The 22,949-nt window shown below is 40.2% G+C and overlaps 1 protein-coding gene across 4 annotated transcripts in view; it reads right to left on the reverse strand.

The window, feature by feature from the left end:
* The window catches only part of DPYD (dihydropyrimidine dehydrogenase), a 1,626,828-nt gene that overhangs the window by 371,321 nt on the left and 1,232,558 nt on the right, over positions 1–22,949 (reverse strand). The window lies entirely within an intron of this gene.

A 22,949-nucleotide genomic window follows, 5' to 3' on the forward strand; every position in this document is an offset into this window, starting at 1 on the left:
CTTCAAATGAGATGTGGTCCCTAAAAAAAAATGGTGTTGTAAAAATGAGAAATTGCTGGTCAACTTTTAACCCTTATAACTCCGTCACAAAAAAAAATTTTGGTTCCAAAATTGTGCTGATGTAAAGTAGACATGTGGGAAATGTTATTTATTAAGTATTTTGTGTGACATATGTCTGTGATTTAAGGGCATAAAAATTCAAAGTTGGAAAATTGCGAAATTTTCAAAATTTTCGCCAAATATTCGTTTTTTTCACAAATAAACGCAAGTTATATCGAAGAAATTTTACGACTAACATGAAGTACAATATGTCACGAGAAAACAATGTCAGAATCGCCAAGATCCGTTGAAGCGTTCCAGAGTTATAACCTCATAAAGGGACAGTGGTCAGAATTGTAAAAATTGGCCCGGTCATTAACGTGGAAACCACCCTTGGGGGTGAAGGGGTTAAGCAGAGGTGTGGTCATGTTTCTGTGTGGGACAGTCAAATTCTTTCATCATAAACTCACCCAACCATAACTATGTGGACCTTTCTTTTTGCACTGGGCCACAGTCACACTGGAACAGAAAATGGCTGTCCTCAAAAAATTGGAAGCAACAATTGTCCAAAATTTCTTGGTGTATGGACGCATTAAGATTTTTCCTTCACTCCTCTCCCTCTGCCTTCTTCAGACTGTGCGGCTTCAGCTGATCCCTAATCACATGCCACGGCCGTGAAGCCGGACAGTCTGAAGAAGGCGGAAGGAGATTAGTGAGAGGCGAAGATATGCACTGCTCATGCCCGTCAATCACAGCCCTGCAGTGAGAATAAATAAGACACTGCGAGGCGTGATCTCGGGCAGCGCGGCCGCACAGGCGCAGTCAGCCTGACAACAAATGATGTCAGAAGACGGGCAGCGCTAACTGCGCATGCCCAAGGGATAACATAACAGTGCAGGCTCTGGAACAGATTCAAACAACGCTGAGGAGGCGGCGCCCGATGCCAAGGGGGTAGGAATGATGGCTGTGCTGCGTTCCATTACGAAGGAAAGTCCCACCTCCGGGACGGTTTCACGGTATGAGGGGACACATTTTGTAAGTGTTTATTTCAGCGTGTGCAAGGAGCATAACTAAAAGAGCTACCTTTGTTCAAATGCAGCATAAGCGCTGCACAAAGTGGCTCTTTTAGTTACAAACGCCGGGGGGGGTGACAGGTTCCCTTTAACACTAATTTAATAATGATTTTACACTTATTTTAATTTTTCTTTTATAAATAAATGACACTGGAACAAAACATTGCAGGTATGGCTGAAGTACAAGAAGTGTGGCAATGGCTGGGATTGAAAAGAAAAATTCAGATTCTTGCAATTTAACCCCTCAGATGCTAGGGTCAATAATGACCTCTGCATGTAGGATAGAAGTAGGGGGTGTCATCCTGTTTCATTCAATGTGTAAATATTGCAACAATTAGTATAAAATTAACTATAATAACTCGTATACATATATATATATATATATATATATATATATATATATTTATATGGTCTTACCACTCTTGACATTCAAAGCAGGATCAAAGCTCCAATTCTTAGGCTACTTTCACACTAGTGTTAACTGCAATCTGCCACAATGCGTCGTTTTGCCGAAAAAACGCATCCTGCAAAAGTGCTTGCAGGATGCGTTTTTTCCCCATAGACTAACATTAAGCGACGTATTGCAACGGATTGACACACGTCGCAACCGTCGTGCGACGGTTGCGCCGTGTTGTGGCGGACCGTCGGGACCAAAAAACGCTACATGTAACGTTTTTTGCTCACGACGGTCCACTTTTTCCGACCGCGCATGCGTGGCCGGAACTCCGCCCCCACCTCCCCACACGTCACAATGGGGCAGCGGATGCGCTGGAAAAATGCATCCGCTGCCCCTGTTGTGCGGCGGAGACAACGCTAGCGTCGGGAACCTCGGCCCGACGCACCGCGACGGGCCGAGCCCGACGCTAGTGTGAAAGTAGCCTTATAGGTATATTTGCTCACACTGCAGTGCAAGAAGATTCTTTTGCTTTGATGCTGTTTCTAAGGCCGGTTTCACACGTCAGTGGCTCCGGTACGTGAGGTGACAGTTTCCTCACGTACTGGAGACACTGACACACGTAGACCCATAAAAATCAATGCATCTGTTCAGATGTCATTGATTTTTTGCGGACCGTGTCTCCGTGTGCCAAACACGGAGACATGTCATTGTTCGTGGGAGTGCACGTATTACATGGACCCAATAGAGTCAATGGGTCCGTGTAAAACACGGACCTCACACGGACGTTCTCCGTCTGGGGTCTGTGTGCGTGCAGGAGACGATGAAGGAACAGATGAATGACCTCGGGGAGACCAAAACATCCAACACTGCGGATACACCATCACGTGTTTCTCAACGCAGTGATCCAGAACACTGCCCCCATCCCTAATGGGAAGTAAGCGCTGTCCCCCCCACATAGTGCTGAAGCCGCGATTCATATGTTCCCTGCAGCAGCGTTTGCTGCAGAGAAAATATGAATAATAGTGTTTAAAATAAAGATCTATGTGTCCTCTGCCCCCCCACCCCCTGTGCGCCCCCCCGCTGTTCTGAAAATACTCACCTGCTCCCTCGTTGGCTGTCACTCCTTCCTCTCTGCCCCGCGCCTCCTACTGTATGCGGTCACGTGGGGCCGCTCATTTACAATCATGAATAGTCGGCTCCGCCCCTATGGGAGGTGGAGCCACATATTCATGACTGTAAATGATCGGCCCCACGTGACCGCATACACTAGAAGCCACGGCCAGACCAGGAAGCAGCAAGGGAGGCGGGTAAGTGTTTTCTGAACAGCGGGGGGGGGGCGCACAGGGGGTGGGAGGGCGGCGGACACATAGATCTTTATTTTAAACACTATTTTTCATATTTTCTCTGCAGCAAACGCTGCTGCAGGGAACATATGAATCGTGGCTTCAGCACGATGCAGGGTACCACACGTGTGGGTGTGGTACCCACTCGCCATACGGGCGGCACACGTGTGCCGCACGTATGGCCTACGTGAGTTCCCAGGCACACGGACACGGATAACTCCGGTACCGATTTATTCCGGTACCGGAATTATCTGGACGTGTGGGACAGCCCTAAGGTAAAGAGTGATCACACCAAATAGTGATTTGATTTAAATTTCTCTTCTGTTCAATCACTTTGTATTTAGTTAATTGATGAAAAAAAACTATAAACACACTTTTGAAAGCTTCTTATTGTGCAGCATTTTTTCCCACACCTGCCTAAAACTTTTGCACAGTATTATATAGGTATCGCCCTGGACACTCAGCACAGGCTTAAAGGGCCATATACTTATAGCGCTTGACACTAAGGGGTTTAGCAAATGGCCATTAGAGTAATTGAGATCTAATCTACAAACTGGCTATGATGAGAATTTGTCATTATAATATTTTTTTATCATGCTACTTGCCTTGATAGCTTGACAGCTTTAACCCCTTAACCCCTGGAGCTTTTTTGCATTTTCATTTTTTACTCCCCTCCTTCCAAGAGCCATCACTTTTTTATTTTTCCATCAATATGGCCATGTAAGGGCTTATTTTTTGCAGGACGAGTTGCGCTTTTGAATGACACCATTGGTTTTACCATGTCATGTACTAGAAAACAGAAAAAAAAATTCCAAGTGCGGTAAAATTGCAAAAAATGTGCAATCCCATACTGTTCTTTTGTTTGGCTTTTTTGCCAGGTTCCCGAAATGCTGAAACTGACCTGCCACAATGATTTTCCAGGTCATTATGAGTTCATAGACACCAAACAAGTCCAGATTCTTTTTTATTTAAATGGTGAAAAAAAATCCAAATTTTGCTTAAAAAAAAATTGCTAAATTTTCTGATACCTGTAGCGTCTTCATTTTTCATGATCTGGGATTGGGAGAGGGCTTATTTTTTTGCATGCCAAGCTGTTGTTTATAATTATACCATTTTGGTGCAGATACATTATTTTGATCGCCCGTTATTGCATTTTAATGCTATGTCGCGGCAACCAAAAAAAAACATAATTCTGAATTTTTTTTTTCATCGCTACTTCGTTTAGCGATCAGGTTAATCCTTTTTTTAATGATAGATCGGGCAATTCTGAATGCGGCGATACCAAATATGTGTAGGTTTGATTTTTTTATTGTTTTATTTTGAATGGGGTGGAAGGGGGGTGATTTGAACTTTTATATTTTTTTATATTTTTCATATTTTTTAAAACATTCTTTTTTACTTTTGTCATGCTTCAATAGCCTCCATGGGAGGCTAGAAGCTGCAACAGCATGATTGGCTCTGATACATAGAGGCAATGCTCAGATCGCCCCTATGTAGTAGAAATACAGCATTGCTATGAGCGCCTACCACAGGGTGGTGCTCATATCAATCCGGTATCAACAACCATAGACGTCTCAAGGAGACCTCTGGTTATCATGCGGACACATCGATGACCCCTGATCACATGATGGGGGTCACCGGTGCGCGCATTTCCAGACGGATGGCCGGAAATGCTTGTTAAATGCCTCTGTCAGACTTTGACAGCGGCATTTAACTGGTCAATAGGTGCGGGTGGATCGCTATTCCACTGGCTCTTATTGCGGGCACATGTCAGCTGTTCAAAACAGCTGACATGTCCTGGCTTTGATACGGGCTCTCCGCCGGAGCCTACATCAAAGCGGGGGGCACTGCCATCGGATGTACTATTCCGTCTGTTGGCAGAAAAGGGTTAAAAAAATGTTTTGTTAAACTCTGCTGTGAAATGTCTTTGCTATATGTATCTATATATGATCAGCGGCTGTGATTTTGATGCCATTTTTATTATACTGTACGGAATTTGTTTTGTGAAACATTGGAGTCCTTAAGGAGGTTGTTCCTTTTCAGAAAACATCTTAGGATTGTTTACTGTAGCTACAAAAAGAAATATTACTTAATATTCCTGTGTCATGCTCTGAATCTCTACTGCTGCTTCAATTTCTGTTATATGTCTTCGGTGCTGAGATGACATTGACAGCGCTGCAGCCAATCAGAAGAGCAGCTGAGGCCATTGATTGGCTATAGTGCTTTTGACATGATATCACTCCTGTAGACAAACTGAGATAAAAGCACCAGTGGAGAGACAGCACTGGACCCCTTCAGATGGATTTACATCGTGGGACATGACCTGAACAATGGAAGGTATGGGATATTGTTGTTTTTTTATTTTTCCTTTTTTACAGAACGAGGGTCTTCAGGTGGATTAAGAGTCTAATAAAATATTAAAACACCCTGTGTCTTTATTTCATTAAAGTACTTTGTAATAATGTGTGTGTGCTTTATTAATCATTTCGTACTATTGGATTAATAATGGATAGGTGTCATAATTGACGCCTCTCCATTATTAATCTGGCTTAATGTCACCTTACAATAGCAAGGTGACATTAACCCTTCATTACCCCATATCCCACCGCTACACGGGAGTGGGAAGAGAGTGGCTAAGTGCCAGAATAGGCGCATCTTCCAGATGTGCCTTTTCTGGGGTGGCTGGGGGCAGATGTTTTTATCCAGGGGGGGCCAATAACCATGGTCCCTCTCTAGGCTATTAATATCTGCTCTCAGTCACTGGCTTTACCACTCTGGCGGAGAAATTTGCGCGGGAGCCCACGCCAATTTTTTCCGCGATTTAACCCTTTAATTTAATAGCTAGAGGGCCCAAATTTTGCACATACACACTACTAACATTAGTAGTGTGGAATATGCAAAAAAAATAGGATATGAGATGGTTTACTGTATGTAAACCATGTCTAATATCATGTCGGGTTTGGGAAGGAGATAGCAAAAGCCGGCAACTGAATTACCGGCTTTTATGCTATCTAGCACTGAATTAAATATAAATAAATATATATATATATATATATATATATATATATATATGTATATATATGTGTCTCACTGACATATATATATATATATATATATACTGTATATATGTTTTAACGAACATTTGAGCACATAAATCCATTAGATGTCGGTTTTGCAAGCCTGCGAGAAAATCTCGCAGTACGGATGCCATACGGATTACATACGGAGGATGCCATGCGCAAAATACGCTGCCACACCCTGCCTACGGATGACATACGGACCACTATTTTGGGAACATTTCTGCATATTACGGCTGTAAAAAACGGACCGTATTGTCTTACGCTGAGTGTGACGCCGGCCTAACAATGAGAGTGTTCTGAAAGTGGACAACCCTTTTGACCAAATTCAAGCTAAAGTAATATTCTCTAATATCTATAATATTATTGTTATTAATGCTTTTCTCATATAGTTATAATGGTACTAGATTTTTGCTTTATTAGTTTTATATAGTGTATCTACAGGTGTTTATTGCACTTTGTATAAGTATTGCGATAGTAATTATTGGCTCTCAGCACTAGAAATGGGATTTGAGCAGTATTTTAAAATGTATGTCACAGGCTTCTGTATATAAGCACATGATACAAAGATGTAATCTGTCAATATCTCTATCTGGCAGGCAAACAATCTGCTTTGTGATAAAGTGCTAAGCCATCTGTATAAGACTCTGATAAGGTTCTTATGGACTGCGCCACAAGAGCGTCTTCTCTCACTATCTATTCTGAAAGCAAATAAATATTAAGGTGATTCAAATACCCATGCACAATCTTCCTCATACCAAGGATGATAAAAGCGCTGTCACTTTTGGTGTCTCGCCAGCAGGCTACTTACATTTATATTCTTATTGGGATCTGCATAAAGAGGCAGAATAAAATATCTCGCCATTAAAATCGGATATTTATAGCGCGGAGATTTTAGTGCTCAAACAGATTATCAAGAGTTTGGAAAAAAATTCAATGCATTCTTAAAATGTAGAATACACAAATAGTGTGATAATCTAAATACACCCGCTATGTGTTAGAGATATAGGTTTGACTGTAAAATCAAATTATTCAGTATCAGTTATTGTTGTTGTATAAATGTATTAAAAATCTTGAAATTTCCTAAATAAGTCATCTGGTTTTCATTTTTTTATGGTTTTTTTTAAACAGCATTGACTGTTGTCCCAGTTAATGCTGTTTTAGACTGTCCATAATTCTGAGATTATAAGAGACAGCTGTATTCAATTATATAGTTTCTTATACCAAATATTGGTACTTTTCCAGTTAGGGGTCACGTATTCTCCTTTTTCTGTATCATGATTTAATGCCTTACTAAAAAAAAAGTCAGCCTGGGTCAAAACAAGAATGATTGCAAGCTATTGGAGGGAAGCAGCTGAGATTTCAGCTCCCTATTGAAGACTAAGTAAGGAAAAGAAAGAGGAGGAGTGAGGAGCAGAATGAAAAACTGAGAGACACACGACCTGTGCTATTGTTTTCTGATAAGTGTTTTATCTCATCCCAGTGCTGGAGTCACAGTTACACTGTTCAGCATTAATGTATAATTCCCTCTGTGGTGCTGATTATGAAGATGGGCTATGCAGAGTGAGGAGAGCAGGAATCCATCATGTGCAGTGTATAAAAAAGATCATAGTGGTTAGTCTCCACTAGCTCAGAGACAACCGGAAATTATATATGGCATGTGCAAAGTGGAAATTTGGTGAAAATGCAAAATACAAGTCATATTGCCTGAAACATTAAGAATAATGGAGATGAGAGACTTGATTTGCTAAGAATTAAATTTGTACTGAATTTTGAGAATTTCACAGATCCCGTCAAATTTGAATAACCTGCAATGAGAGTTGCACGAATCAGCAAAAATATGACTGCCTCCATTGAAGAAGATTGTATGAGCCTCAGAAGGTTCACATGACTTCAGGTGCAACCTCATGGGCTTCTACATAATGCCTTACAGCTAACACATCACATAGTATAGCACAGCCAAACAGAAGAGACTATCATAGTCTGCATAAAAGTCTATGTAGAGAATGCAGCAGCCATTTTGAGGTAATTTGGAATAGTGAGAGGATCTCAAATCTCACAAGTTAGAAATAGAGATTGGAAGAGAAAGCACTAAAACCATCGGATTAATACACCAGACAGTAATGTGTTGTAGAACTGCACCACTGAAGAAGATGAGTGTAGCAGTCTGGGAACAATTCAGAGATTCAATTGATAGTGGGAGAAATAGAATTGAAAGAGGTGATAAAGACAGTGGCAGACTTAGTGTGATTGATCAGTGATGTGGTGTACATGGCATCTGTCCAGCTACATTTAAATTAAAATTACACATTTTTTCCTTCTTTCTTTGGCCTCTTTCACACTTCTGTTTTTTACAATTAGTCACAATCCGTCAAAATGTTGAAATGACAGAACCTGTGTAGATTGTACAAAGCGGATGCACTGGATCTGTTTTTTTTACGGATCCGTAGCATTTTCCAAGCGATCTGTAGCCTATGCAGCATCAATAGTAAAAATATATAATGTTAAAAATAAAAAAAAATTGATATTCTCACCTTCCGACGTCCCTTGCAGCCTTCCCAATGCTCGTGACGCTCGTGATGCTCCCATTCCCAGTAATGCATTAAGAGAATGACCTGTGATGACGTAGCGGTCTTGCGAGACCGCTACGTCATCGGGCTGTCGACGGACAGCGATTTTACAATGGATTCAGTGCACGATGGAAGGCCATCCGTCACAATCCGTCGCTAATACAAGTCTATGAGAAAAAAACGGATCCAGCAGAAACATTTGCTGGATCCATTTTTTTTCACAAAACGACGCTTGGTGATGGAAAAAGAAAGACGGAAGTGTGAAAGAAGCCTAAATGCACTAGAAAGCGGCAGCAAGCCATAGGAAAAAAATCTCAATTCAGTGTCAGTCAGAGATGGCGTAGTTGCTTGACAGAAGCAACTGTGTTGAGCTTTCTTTTTATTTCTTGCACAACCCAATACATGAAAGGAGAATAATTGATTTTTTAAAAGTGTAAAAAAATCCTCACAATCTAAACATTTAATTGCAACTGTCTATGGTGCAAAGTGTGCAAGTTAAAAACATTTTTTTTATTTGCACATCTGTTTTGCTAGTCAATGTTTACATTTGCCAGGAGAAAAAAAATTGCAACGTTTGTTAAAAAAAATATATATTGCGCCATTTTCTGAGACCCGTAGCGTCTCCATTTTTCAGGATTTGGGACTGGGTGAGGGCTTATTTTTTGTGTGCCAAGCTGACGTTTTTATTGACACCATTTTGGTGTGAGATATGATCTTTTGATCACCCCTTACTGCATTTTACGCAATATTGCGTCAACCAAAAAAACCTAATTTTGGCCTTTTGACATTTTTTCTGCTACTCCATTTACCGATTGGATTATTTTTATAGCTTGATAGATCGGGCAATTCTGAATGCGGCAATACCAATTAAGTGTATTTTTACAAATGTTTTAATTGTTTTATTTTGAATGGGATAAATGAGAGGTGATTTGAACTTTATTTTTTTTTTATATTTTTAAAAACTTTTTTTTCACTTTACACTGGGAGACTAGAAGCTGCTCTATGTAGCAGAAATGCTCACTTGCTATGAGCGCTGACTGTTGGGCGGTGCTCATAGCAATCCCGCAATGACTGCTGCAGGCCCAGAGTTGTCATGCCAACCCATCAGCAAACCCTGTCATGTGACACAGGCACTAATGGGATGGATTAGTGATGCGATTCCAGCAAGATCACATTAAATGCCTCTGTCAGAGATTGACAGCGGCATTTAACATGTTAACAGCCGCAGGTGGATCACAATGGATGGATCACGATGTTAGGGGCAAATGTCAGCTGTTCAAAACTGACCTCAAATGACTGATATTGATAATTTAGGGATTTGTGTATATATATATATAGGACCCATCAGGGGGAGATCACCTTGCCGTGGTTAATGGGCACCCATGAATTGGCCAATTTATGCGCGCTAAGAATCTCCATTTCATCTTTAACTGTAAGTTTTATGGAAAAAAATTTTAAAATTTTTTTTTATGACAAAATATTTTTGAGAAATGTATATTTGTCTGTGTTTTCACATGGCCGATTCATGTACATGTGCTGCTGTGATTTTTTTTATCTATATATAATGCACAAAATGTCTGTCAGTGCACTGTGTTATTAAATGGGCTGTTGGTTCCTACTTTGTGATTACCAAGGATATGTTTTTGTTAAAAATCTTGAAATTGGTGGGATACAGTCCTAGAAGACCTCAGAGTGTTACACACATTTTCACGGTAACAGAGCCTTTGTAGCATTAGGATTCACAATAAATCAGTTTGCTGCGAAACAAAATAAAATAAAATAAAATAAAATAATAATAATAATTCAACATGGCAAATTTGAATTTCAAGAGATTAGGTTAATTGTAATAAAACATTGATCGAAAACAAGACATCATCCTATGTTGTGTTAATAAAATTAAAAATAAATAAAACCAAATTGTAAATGTTTACAAAAAGTAAATAATACAGAATTTCAAAATACATGTTTTTATTCCTAATAGCCCCAAAGTGTTCCTTTAGTAATGTGCCTACATTGTATATTTCACGCAGAAGCTTAATGTTCTCTTCAGAGTGCTAAAATATAATGTTACCTGGTGAACCACAAGAAAACAAGGAAAATAAATTCTTAATAAGTAATAAAACCCCTGATGTGATTAATAAAACTAAATGTGTTTTTATAGTCAACAGTAAATATTTTAATTGTTTCTATAAAACGTTAATGAAACCCTGGGTTTCTTTCCAGTATACCCTATAAGTTATCTGGAAATGACGGTAAGATGAACAGAAAACTCATTCTGTTCACCATGGACTTGGGCAATTTTCATTTTGTAATACTAAGCTAATGTCAGGTGAAATTCTATGTAGCACCATATTTTTGGCCATTTGCTTCAGTATAGTGTCTTATATGTGTGCTGTATGATATTTGTGCACTAACTAGTGCCATATGTGTCCTAAATTTTCTGCTTTAAAACTATTTATTCTTGATATTTGTACTGAAAGTTTACTTAGCTCGAAACAGACAAATATGATTTTTCATTTTCAATTGGTGTATGGGGAAACTGGCAATAATGCAGAATCAGATGGAGAAGCATTAAAAAAAAACAACAATGGTTTAACATTCAGATTTACACCAGTAATGAGCAACGATTGATGAAATAATAAATTGATAGGCCAATGCTGTAGACAAAGACATGGACCACGCATCCCAAAATCATACATTGAACTAATGCTGCTAGGCAAAAATATGCAAAACTGAACATGAGTTTCTTAAGGTACCTTCACACGAAGCGACGCTGCAGCGATAGCGACAACGATGCCGATCACTGCAGCGTCGCTGTTTGATCGCTGGGGAGCTGTCACACAGACCGCTCTCCAGCGACCAACGATGCCGAGGTCCCCGGGTAACCAGGGTAAACATCGGGTTGCTAAGCGCAGGGCCGCGCTTAGTAACCCGATGTCTACCCTGGTTACCAGCGTAAAACTAAAAAAAACAAACAGTACATGCTCACCTGCGCGTCCCCCAGCGTCTGCTTCCTGACACTGACTGAGCGCCAGCCCTAACAGCAGAGCGGTGATGTCACCGCTGTGCTTTCACTTTCACTTTAGGGCCGGCGCTCACTAAGTGTCAGAAAGCAGACGCTGGGGGACGCGCAGGTGAGTATGTACTGTTTGTTTTTTTTACTTTTACGCTGGTAACCAGGGTAAACATCGGGTTACTAAGCGCGGCCCTGCGCTTGGTAACCCGATGTTTACCCTGGTTACCAGTGTAAAACATCGCTGGTATCGTTGCTTTTGCTTTCAAACACAACGATACACGGCGATCGGACGACCAAATAAAGTTCTGGACTTTATTCAGCGACCAGCGACATCACAGCAGGATCCTGATCGCTGCTGCGTGTCAAACTAAACGATATCGCTAGCGAGGACGCTGCAACGTCACGGATCGCTAGCGATATCGTTACAAAGTCGTTTCGTGTGAAGGTACCTTTAGTTTTAAAGTGGTTGTCTACTACTAGGAATACCCCTTCCCATTTCCCATGTTTGCCCCTGTTAAAATAAAATTACTTATACTCACCTCTGGTGTTGGTTCCGTTCCATCGGTGTCGGCACTCACATTCCCTGTTCCTAAGCAGTGCTGGCGTCACTATTCCCACGTTCAGACCTATAAGTAATCAAGAGGAAGTCAGGTTTGCGTCTGATCCATCATCGCCTCTTGATTACTCATATGTTCGGAGAAGGGGACAGTGCTGAATGGGCACAGGGTTCACGTGATATAACCACATGGGAGCCCCAGAAACGTGACTGATGACACTGCTAGAATGGTTATGGAGGTGAGGAGTTGAAGGATTAAAACTCCACTAACTTCATGGGGGAGGAGATACCTATACCCCGATCCTTCAAGGTCAGTGAAAGTTAAACCATATACGGGAGTGATTACCAATCCAGCAAGAGGCTCGAAGAATTAATTTAATAGAAAAATAGACTTTGAAAGAGTAAAACAGTGTGTATACTGGGAGAGTCACCTGTATTAAAAAAGTAGTACCGAGAGCCCTGGTAATATTAGTAGTCTTTCTAGGTATTTCTTAAAAGTGAATTGATTTCCACTCCGGTACTGATTTAAAACAACTAATTTTATTAAAGCACAATTTAAAACAGGTATATTAAAATTACTACATGTCAACAACGGTATAAATCCATTTGAGGGACTCTCCGCCTGAGGATAATGCTGAGGCACACGCCTCCAGAAGAAGCGACAGCGAAACGCGCGTCGGGGCAGAGGGACGCCGAGGATTGTGCTCTAGGCTCATTACGTAAGGTAATATACCCTTTACATCAGATATTGCATTGGTTGTATACCATTTAGGAAGTGTGGCTTTATGACTGTTACTTTGCATGCATGCTTTCCCTGGTTGGGGAGTCAGCTTTATCCTCACTTCCTATAGTGTGACTCCATTATGAATATATTGATTTAGCATACAGCCTACATCTATTGATAGCATTATCCTCAGGCGGAGAGTCCCTCAAATGGATTTATACCGTTGTTGACATGTAGTAATTTTAATATACCTGTTTTAAATTGTGCTTTAATAAAATTAGTTGTTTTAAATCAGTACCGGAGTGGAGATCAATTTACTTATAGATCACACTTTAAGTGTAGGTTCTAGTTTGGTGGTACATGCACCCTCCATGTGGAGGGGATTGCAATTAAATAATATTGAGCAACTTTGTGTGAACACATTTCTTAAAAGTGGAATATTCATTTTATCACCTCAATTAAAATGCATTCAGCACAAATTAAATATGGTGGTATATAGAAAATGTATACTTATAAAAATTCTTACAAACAAAAAATACACATATCGAAACTGATTCACATCAATGGGAGCCTGCAATGGTATTTTGGGAAATTTTAATCCTCTAATCACTAATGACATAATATTTGTCATAAGTCATCTCTCTGCCTTTGATGCGGGCACGCAAGCCAAGCCTGCATCTTCACGGCAGATGATGGCTGTGTTAATCAATCATTATCTGTTTCTAACAGCCGTGGGTGGAGCAGAGCTCCATCCACAGCTGTTAACCTGATAAATGTTGTTGTCAATCTATGACAGTGGCATTAACGGCGTACTGGCGGGGGGGCGCTCCATACTAACCCTTCATCAGCACGACTGTGGCACGATCGCGGGATATAGATGGGTAGCCATGACATTTAGGAGTCTGCTGAAGACCCCTGTGTCTGTAATCATGGCACTCCTGTGAAAATCAACCCATAGTTAGCGTTCATAGGAGAACGTGAATTCTGTTCTATACAGTAATTATGTGACATTGGTGCACATAGTACAAACGATCAGATGATCGCAGGTTCAAGATCCCTAAAAATGTTTAAAAAACTGCTTTAAATAAATTAAAAAATATAAACGTTCAACTCACCCCCCTTTTTACCACATTCTAAATTAAGAAATAAAAAAATGCACGTTTGGTATCACTGCATTGGTAAATATCTGACTTATCAAAATATAAATTAATCCAATCGATAAACGGCGTAACAAGAAAAAAATTAAAAATGCCAGAATTGAAATTTTTCATCCACTGCAACAACAGGAAAAATGTCATAACAGGCGATCAAAATATCGTTTATACCACAAAATGATATGAATAAAAATGTTGGTTTCGGAGCAAAAAACAAGCCCTCATACATCTCCATATCCCAGAAATTGAAAATGTTACGGCTCTTGGAATGTGGTGACATTAAAAAAAATAGATATATATATATTTTTTTTTACAAATTTCTGAATTCTAAAATAAAGCAAAAACTATGCATGTATTGTATGCCATAATAATATTATTATTATTATGACCTAATAATATTACAAAGTTGTTTTACAGTAAAATAATTGCTATAAATAAAAAAAAAACAATTGTAGATTTGCACTTTTTTAGCTATTTCGCAACTCTTGGAATATTTTCCCCGCTTTCCATTAAATCATATGATAAAATGGATGGTGTCTTTCAAAAAGTACAACTCATACCACAAGAAACAAACCCTCACACAGCTATATCAAATGGAAAAATAAAAAAAATGTTATGGCTCTTGAAATAAGGAAACGAAAAAATGAAAACGCAAAAACAAAAAAACGCACGATCCTTAAGAGGTTAAACAAATTAAATGTATTTGCTGTAGAATCTATTTGCTCATATTTAATTAAAACCTCTTAATAGGTTTTAGACTGGGCAGGATAGGCAGCCCATTTAAGGAAAATTCTATAAAACAGATATTAAATCCTGTAGTAATTGGATGTGAAACATTGGGGAACATGACTAAATCACTTGCAGCATTTCTACTTTTCTTCTTTAAAGTGAACCTGTCAGCAGGATTTTGCTCAGAAAATGACAGACACAGTCATGTTGGCATCATTATACTGGTTAAAATTATACCTTGGTCGATGAAATCTGTCTTGTGGTTGTTGTTTACTCCGTATTTGCAGCTTTCAGTTAATAGTTGCTACTGCACATGTTCCGCCGCCATTTTGCTACATAAAAAAATTGGCTTAGTCAAAATGGCACCAGCGGTGCTTGCGCAGCAACATCTATCTGAACGCAAAAGATGCTACTGCCCATGTGCCACCATTTTTCTGAAGAAAAAAAATTGGCTTCAGCAAAATGGCACCAGTGGTGCTTGTGCAGTAGCATCTATCAGAACACGATAGATGCTACTGCGCATGTGCCGCTGCCTGCACAATTTTGATGAAGTTATTTTTTTTTTACCTGGCAATATTATAGGCATAAACAGATACATGCTACTGCGCAGGCATCGCCACTGATGTTATTTTGATCAAGTGACATTTTTTTTTTCTAACCCCACAATAGTATATTCAGTATGTAAAATAGGGCAGGTCACTGAAGGATAAGTGACCTGTCATAAGCTATACATATGAATATCTAAGCAGAGCACTATATAAAGCCTCGCCTACACAGGCCACCCCAGAGCCTCAGAATTTCAATAACTGAAAACTACAAATACAGATTAAACAGCAATCACAAGACAGATTTCATCAACCAAGGTATCATTTTAATCAGTATAACGGTGCCAACCTGACAGTCTGTAGTTTACTCAGCACAATCCTGCTGACAGGTTCACTTTAAGCCTCATTCTCAATTAGGCCAGTCTCACACGTCCAGATAATTCCGGGACCGGAAAAATCGGTACCAGAGTTATCCGTATCCGTGTGTCCGTGTGCTCACGTGGCACATCAGTGTGGCACACGTGCGGCAGCCGTGTGCCACCCGTGTGCCGACTGAGTACCACACGGACCATGCAGGAGACAGCGCTACAGTAAGTGCTGTCCCCTGCTTCGGGTGCTGAAGCCGGAATTCATTCCTTCTTCCCAGCAGCGTTCGCTGGAGAGAAGAAATGAAAAATCATTGTTTTTTTTTGTGGTTAAAATAAAGTTCCCAGTAACCTCCCCCCTCCCACCCCCTGTGCGCCCGCCCGGTGGAAATAAAGTACTTACCCAGCTCCCTCGATGCTTCCTCTCAGCGCCGCAGCTTGTCCTATATGAGCGGTCACGTGGTGCCGCTCATTACAGTGATGAATATGCGGCTCCACCCCTATGGGAGGTGGAGCCACATATTCATCCCTGTAATGAGCGGCACCACGTGACCGCTCATACAGGACAAGCTGTGACGCTGAGAGGAAGCATCGAGGGAGCTGGGTGAGTATTTTAATGCCAGCGGGCGGGTACACAGGGGGTGGGAGGCGGCAGGTGACAAGGATCTTTATTTTAAACACAAAAATAATAAAAAAACATTGATTTTTCATTCCTTCTCTTCAGCGAACACTGCTGGGCAGAAGGAATGAATGACGGCTTCAGCACCACACACTGGGGGGACAGCGCTTACTGTAGCGCTGTCTCCTGCACGGCACACGGACGGCACAAGGACAGCATCCATGTGCAGTACGTGTTTACATGGACCCATTGACTTTAAGGGGTCCGTGTGATCCGTGCACTCCCACGAACACTGACATGTCTCCGTGTTTTTCACACGGACACACGGTCCGTGAAAACACGCTGACATGTGCAGAGACACATTGATTTTAATGTGTCTACGTGAGTCAGTGTCTCCGGTAAGTGAGAAAACTGTCACCACATGTACCAGAGGCACTGACGTGTGAAACAGGCCTTATAAAGACACTTTATTCTAAACTTGTAAGAAACACATATTCTTCTTGATTTCTAATTTCTATTATTTCTAGTAGACAATACATACATAGCGTTAAAGAGGTATTCCAATCTTTAAGATCCTATCCCAATATGTAGTAGGTTTAATATTACTACTACTACTACTAATAATAATAATAATATCAACCCCTTCATGACCCCAGCATTTTTCCATTTTGCGTTTTTCGATCCGCTCCTTCCCAGAGCTATAACTTTTTTATTTTTCTGTCAATATGCCCATGTGAGGGCAAGTTGTACTTTTGAACGACATCATTGGTTTTTGCATGTCATGTACTAGAAAATGGGAAAAAAATTCCAAGTGTGGTGAAATTGCCAAAAAAGTGCAATCCCACACTTGTTTTTTGTTTTGCTATTTGCTAGGCTCACTAAATGCTAAAACTGACCTGCCATTATGATTCTCCAGGTCATTACGATTTCATAGACACCAAACATGTCTAGGTTAAGTGGTAAAAAAAATTCCAAACTTTGCTAAAAAAAAATTGCGCAATTTTCCGATACCCGTAGCGTCTCCATTTTTCGTGATCTGGGGTTGGGTAAGGGCTTATTTTTTGTGTGCCATGCTGATGTTTTTAATGATACCATTTTAGTGCAGATACGTTCTTTTGATCGCCCGTTATTGCATTTTAATGCAATGTCGCGGTGACCAAAAAAATGTGATTCTGGTGTTTCAAATTTTTTTCTCTCTACGCCGTTTAGCGATCAGGTTAATCCTTTTTTTATTGATAGATCGAGCGATTCTGAGCGAGGCAATAACAAATATGTGTATATTTGATATTTTTTATTGTTTTATTTTGAATGGAGGGAAAGGGGGGTGATTTAAACTTTCATATTTTTTTGTCACTTTTTTTTAGAACATTTATTTATTACTTTTGCCATGCTTCTGGGGGGACGCTCCTGGACATCTCTTGGCCGCATATACGGGTAATGTGTCATCCTAACATGTTAGGTCTTTTATTTTACCTATTTATTTCCTCCTGTATTGGGCCAATATTAAGTCAGGCTGTGTGGTATCAGTGCAATATACATATTTAATATCGTTATTTTTCCTGCCTGTCATACTATCGCATGTCCTGTAGAGCGTCCATTTCTGGCATGTGCAAGCTGTTGTACCCCCTCCTTTTCCTGTGTTTCATCTGTACCTGTTTCCCTTAATAAAATATATATTGGATTAACTTAAATATTTTTGGAGCCTCTTTGGTCGTGTTGCTTTAGTGTTTTGGTTTTGTTAGGGCAGGCGGAATGCACGAGTATATTTAGATATAATTATTGGTGCGTTTGCAGCCCGGGGTCCACCGTGCAGGAGACGAACCTGCTGCTAGCAAATGGCGGCACAATATGGCGGTATAAGCAAACTCTGTTACTTCTCAGAGTCGCACAGAAGTAAAAATGCTGTGCCCTGTTTGCGTCACAGGGGAACACAGCTGCCTAACAGAGCAAAAACAATCAGTGGTCAGGGAGCAGCGAGCACACAAACACATCCTCTCCGGTGGAGCCGGAATTCTAATGGCTTTACGCCAGCCCTGAATTCACCATACAAAACTCCTCACCGGAGGTGCCGGTATTCAACTGGCTTATTTCAGCCGGACCCTGACCACAAGCAGACAAGACCACTGAATAGCAAAAGCTCATGACATAGGCTGATCCTAGCGCATGGCCGTGCAAAACCTGCAGCAACTTCAGGACCTTCCTAGAGGACCAATGGGAGATGCCACAGTACCTGAGCAACATCAAGACCTTCTTAGAGGACCAATGGGAGCTGCTGCAGTACCTGAGCATGTGACCCCTGACCTCCAATGAGAGGTCTTACCTTGGGCATTCTCAGAAAAGGAAAGGCAGGACTTAGTCCCAGAGACATCTGCTCTCTGCTGACCAGTACTGGCTACAATGGCTGAGCCTGGAAAGGCAGCAGTAAGCATCCGCATAGTATCAGGCTGAGTCAGACGCTGAGAGCAACGTCTCCACTGAGCAGGCTCCACTGCGGCTGGAGAAGAATGGGAGACCGCAGTGGAGATGGTTCGAGACTCCCCCTGTGCAGAGGCGGAAACTCGACCCCTAACACACTTTTATATAAATACACATTTTTTTATTTTTTACATTTTTCTTTGCTTTGACACAACAATTAAGCCTGTAAATGAGCTGTGCATGAAACTATCTTTTTACAGATTTAAAGGGATTGTGCTGTCAAAAAAATCCCCACTGGTTAAATCAGGTGTTTGTGCTAATTTGTTTTTTTCCTTATTTTTTGCATTTTGTTTTACCATAATCACATCTACATTACTATATAAAAATAAGAAATCTTGCAATTTTCACATTGGCTTTTATTGACTTTAAATACCTGTTTAAGGAAATATACATGTACAACAACAGCAATAAACAAATCTTATCTTTTATATTGAAGCACCTAATGAGCATGTGCAAAGCTCAATTGTCAAGGGAGGGGAAGCAGGGTCAGTTGTGACATTGTCTATTATGAGTGGTGGATCATATGTTATCAGATATGTATAGAGGTGGCACTTGTCATTGTAATCCTGCCCTTGATGATAAGGAGCCTTCTAACAATCCTTCCTTCTACTGGTCTGTCAGAAAATGGCAACATTATGATTTTTTTTCTAACACAGATCATATTATGGTAGCAAAACATTGCGTTTTTTAAATACATGTAACACAAAAACGAGAATTAAGCAACAGGTAATTTTCTATTGTTTCTTTGAACCATACTGGACAAGTGAAGAAACTGACAACTCGAATTATAACATATGTTATGTTTTGTGTTATCACTGTGTTACAAAAAAGCTTTTTTCAATGCTAGCCCTTTAACCTAATAAGGATCAAAGAGTTTTCTGCATTTTGGGGTTTTGTAATTTCCTTCACTTGTTGAAAAAAAATCATAACTTTTTACTATTCTGTCAACATAACCAAATGAGGGCTAATGTTTGGACAAATGAGTTTTAGTTTGGAATGACATGATTAGTTTTACCCTAATAATGTACAAGAAACAGGAAAAAATCTAAATGCGGTGAAATGGTGAAATAAATGCAATTCCATTTTTTTTATCTTTTGTTTTTTATGACATTAATTGTTTGGTAAAAATGACCTGAAAACAAGATCCTCCCTGTCTTTATGATTTTAGTGATTGTAAACCTGTACTTTTTAAGCAAATATGTCAGCAAGTTTTTGCTATGTAGAATTACAGAATCATAGAATGTTAGAGTTGGAAGGGACTTCTGTGGACATCATGTCCAACCCCCTGCTCAATGCAGGATTCACTAAACCATCTCAGAGAGATGTCTGTCGATACTCTGTTTAAAGACTTCCATTGAAGGAGAACTCAGTGGAATCTGAGGACAACATGAGGTAGGGGTTAAACACTGAATTCAACGATGAGTCAATTTTCAAGCTATGTGCTGTTGTTTGCTTACAAATAAGTTTTTATCACTAGAAGATTATCATTATCTCCTGACAAGTCAACTCCACCTCCTCCTCTGATAACCAGCTCACTGTCAATAGACATTGTACATAGGGAGCTGTGATGTGGGTGGGGTTTACTTCTCAGCTTTTCTGCATTCTACATCTAAGAACTCTAATTGTGTCACAACTGCTGTAATCAATAAACTAAGTGATACATCACTGGAATCAGGGTCTGTTTTCCTACATTATGCTGCCCTTAGATGAGGTAGCAAAACGCTGGTGATAGATTCCATTTAACCGGTGAAAAAAAATTAAAAATTTGTAATTTTTTGCTTGTCTCACCATTGACTGACCAATTTTTTTTCTGTCAATGGAGCTGTGTGAGGGCTTATTTTTTGTCTCCTTGGCTAATGTTTTTATTGATACCATTTTGGTATATATATGTGAATGTACTGATTTTTGTATATTTTTGTTTCTTTTTTTTGTTGAAACAAGCAATTCTAGAGTTCAGATTTTCCATTTTTGAGTTTTCGTTTTTTGCTCCCCTTCTTCCCAGAGCCACAACTTTTTTATTTTTCTATCAATATGGCCACGTGATGTCTTTTTTTTGTGTGGGACATGTTGTAGTTTTGAACAACTCCATTAGTTTTAACATATCTTGTACTTACTAAAAAATGGGGGAAAAAATTCAAGTGTGGTGAAATTGCAAAAAAAGAGCAATTTCACAATTGTTTTGAGGCTTTTTCCTACCATGTTAACAGAATGTTAAATTGACCTGTCATTGTGATTCTCCACGTCTTCACAGATACCAAACATATATAGATTCTTTTTTATTTAAGTAGTTAAAAAAAATAAAAATTTGTAAAAAAAAACCCAACAAAAAGCGCCATGTTCCGAGACCCGTAGCGTTTCCATTTGTGGGAATCTGGTGCTGGGTGAGGGCTTATTTTTTGCTCGCCAAGCTGATGATTTTACTAATACCATTTTGGGGTAGATGCAATGTTTTGATCCCCTCTTTTTGCATTTTATTGCAATGTGGTGGTGACCAAAAAAACGTAATTTAGTCGCTTTGATTTTTTTCTCATTACGCCATTTATCGATCTGATTAATTCTTTTTATATTTTGATAGATCAGGTATTTCTGAAAGCGATGATATCAAATATGTGTATTTTTTGAGTTTTTATTGTTTTATTTTGAATGGGGCAAAAGGGGGGTGTTTCGAACTTTTATATTTTTTACATTTTTTTTTAATATTTTTAAAAACTTTTTTAGACTTTTTACTTGCCTCAATAGTCTCCTTAGGATACTTGAAGCTGCAATCTTCTGATCGCTTGTGCTACACATAGCAGGGTTTCAGTCCTGCTATGTGCAGCAGAAATTATCATTGGCTATAAACTCTGGCCACGGGGCTGCGCTCATAGCATATCAGCAATGGCAAGCATGGGGGTCTCCTGCAGACCCACGGCTGTCATGACAACCTATCGGCGCCCTGCGATCATGTGACAGCGGTGCTGATGGGCTGGGTTTGAGATGTGCTTCTGATGCGCTCATGTTAAATGCTGCTGTCAGAGATTGACAGCAGCATTTAACATGTTAACAGCCATAGCTGGATCACGATTCCACCCACGGCTGTTAGCTGAGCAAAGAATAACATGGGTACTGGTGTTATGCGTCAAAACCATGGATAGCAGTCATCTGATTAAAACAGTCATCTGCATGAGCCCTACCAGTGATATACACTCTTCAAGGGAATTATCCAAAACTAGACAACCCAAGCCTAATCAATTAAGGACCTGAAATAAAGTTGAAACAGTGTATGCTCACCTCTTGTAGAGGTGCCGTACTAGCGAAGTCACAGCATTGTTCCTGGTAGTGATGAGACATTGCTGTGTCATGTACTGGCTACAGCCAATGAGCTTCCAGTCATGAGCTGTAGACTTTACTATTTCATTTGAGCAGACATCCACTTTGATTTGCGATGACCAACAGGCTGATGAAAGGCCACTCATTGACTGCAGCGAGCAAATGATATACTAATGTAACAATGTGTCATGATCCAGTTCTGATTTTATGTTTAGCTGTCTTGTCTCTGGACTGGTCATGTGGGAGTTAATCCCCTCTGCCTCACTTTGAAGCTGGCTGAGCTATTTAAGCCCTCTGCAGTCTGTGGGCCAGTGTCTGCTATAGTTCATGCTGCACGGCTTGAGCACCTGGCCTGTTCACTTGTACTAGTGTTCCTTTTTGCCTCTGACTGCCTGTACCCATTTATGACTTGTTCTGACCCCTGGCTTGCATCCCAACTTCATCTTACGTCTCACGTTTTAGTTACCACGTTCCCGGTAAGCTCTGACTTCTTGTTTGTCCCCGACCATTCTTCTGACTTCCCCTGTGTACTGTGCTTATCTCTCTGTGTATGACCTTGGCTTGTCTGACTTCTCTTTCATTACCTGTGACACCTGTGTTGTTGTTCAGTATTGCTGTGCTGTGTGTACAACCTCTTTTCCTTAACCAGCACTCCCTGGTGGAGGTTGCACTATACTGCTCTGCAGCAGCACATTACACAATGCAAATAAAACTGGGAAAAATAAAAGCGCAATAGGGTCTTATCCAATGACAATAGGGTGTCATGAAAAAGTAAGATACACTCACTTTGCTGAGTTGCTTAATGGCAACATATGAACGGCATGTAACAGCTGCTGCTTAGATACAGGTCGAGAGAATGACCACTGGTATGAAGAAAATTATGGGAAGGCATCACTTATGCACTGCTGAGATGAAATCCTTAAAATCAAATCATTTACAGGAACAGGTTTAGAAGTCA

This window comes from Ranitomeya variabilis, chromosome 8, assembly GCF_051348905.1.
Source record: "Ranitomeya variabilis isolate aRanVar5 chromosome 8, aRanVar5.hap1, whole genome shotgun sequence".
Lineage (NCBI taxonomy): Eukaryota > Metazoa > Chordata > Amphibia > Anura > Dendrobatidae > Ranitomeya > Ranitomeya variabilis.